The sequence below is a fragment of the Mandrillus leucophaeus genome, unplaced genomic scaffold (assembly GCF_000951045.1).
Source record: "Mandrillus leucophaeus isolate KB7577 unplaced genomic scaffold, Mleu.le_1.0 Scaffold75, whole genome shotgun sequence".
In the NCBI taxonomy this organism is placed as follows: Eukaryota; Metazoa; Chordata; class Mammalia; order Primates; family Cercopithecidae; genus Mandrillus; species Mandrillus leucophaeus.
In genome coordinates, this window is record NW_012108141.1 from 2,446,407 (window position 1) to 2,447,829 (window position 1,423).

General features: G+C 30.7%; 1 protein-coding gene across 2 annotated transcripts in view; it reads right to left on the minus strand.

Moving 5' to 3' along the window:
- The window catches only part of CCDC158 (coiled-coil domain containing 158), a 132,160-nt gene that overhangs the window by 116,692 nt on the left and 14,045 nt on the right, over window positions 1–1,423 (minus strand). Inside the window, exon 1 of one of the 2 annotated variants that reach the window (XM_011966210.1) lies at window positions 1,168–1,269. The exons of the other annotated variant lie outside the window; for it this stretch is intronic. The gene's annotated coding sequence lies outside the window, so the exon portion shown is untranslated. Of the gene's footprint in view, window positions 1–1,167; window positions 1,270–1,423 lie in introns of those variants that run through there. 2 annotated transcript variants of the gene reach the window in all.

Below are 1,423 nucleotides of genomic sequence, written 5' to 3' on the forward strand. Positions count from 1 at the left end.
AAGGATTTTCAAATTGGCTTTCAAAAAAAACAACTCTTCTAAGTACAAAAAAGTATGCCTAAAATCGCACAGATTCAAAAAGATTAAAAATAAAAGGATGAACAAAAATTTTCCAGGCAAATGAAAACAATAAGAAAGTACCGGTTAAAATCCTGATACCAGACTAAGCAGTCTTCAAGCCAGAGAGCATTAACTAAAACAAAATGCAGTGCACTTGAAGTTAAAAGCCGCATTCCACAATAAAGATATGTACCACATAACACAGCAATCACTTGGATAAAGCATAAATCCACAGAAGATATGCTAAGAACTGCAAACACAGTAATAATGGGAGGCTTTAATGGACAATTAGTATTACACAGGCCAAGTGGACAAAAAATAAGTAGAGATATAAAAGATTTAGAAGAACTAATCACTAAGGTTGACCTTTAGGCTATATATTAAACACTATACTTTGATAACAGACAATATACTTTCCTCGCCAAGGGCACATGACACATTCACAAAAATCAGTCACATTCTAGGGCACAAATAAAAGGTTGGTAGGCTCCATAAAGTAGAAATGTTACAAACCACACCTTCTGGTCACAGTATAATAAAGCTAAAAATTAAAATCAAAATCTCCAAATTAAAAAGGTCTTTCCACTGGGAAATTAAAAGGCCTTCTATTAAACAACTCTTGTATGACTAGGGAAATACAAGCTGAAATTAAATAATTTCTGAAAAATAATAATGAATATAGTATATATCAATCTGTGACATACATTAAAATAGTAAAAAGATGAAAATTCCCAGCCCTAGACACATATATCAATAAAAATGAAATAACAAAAGTAAATTAAGTCTCTAACACAAAAACATAGAAAAATGGGTGAACTAAAAGAAAGCACAAGTAGGAAATAATAAATGCAAAAGCAGAAATTAAGATAGAAAAAAGAAAAACAATTGGTCAAATTCATGAATCAAAATCTTGATTCTTTAAAAAACAAAACAAAATAGATGTGGGTGAGGACCACTAACATGATGGGAAGAGGAACATCAGGTAACACACTGCTTATCATTTTTACATTAATTCATGATTGTAAGCATAAAGTGCTTAAAAATTTTTTTAAAAAACCTTGAGCATAACAGTTTTTATTAAACTGAATTCATTTTTGTTATACTCACATTTTCTTCCTTTTGATTACTGAGATGCCACCTGTCAAAACTACAGTCAACGATAGAACATATCTACCTTAATACGTTTCATGCTATCATTTTTTAGGAAGTAAGTAGTAGACAGGGAGATATTCCATAAAGAATTATAACAAGTAGAATGTTAGTCAAGATTGCTAGGCAATTTAAATGTTCTAAATAGAAGAGACTGCTACTTGAGGGAAAAAAAACCTTGCCCATTGAAAGAAAAGGATTTTCAAATTGGCTT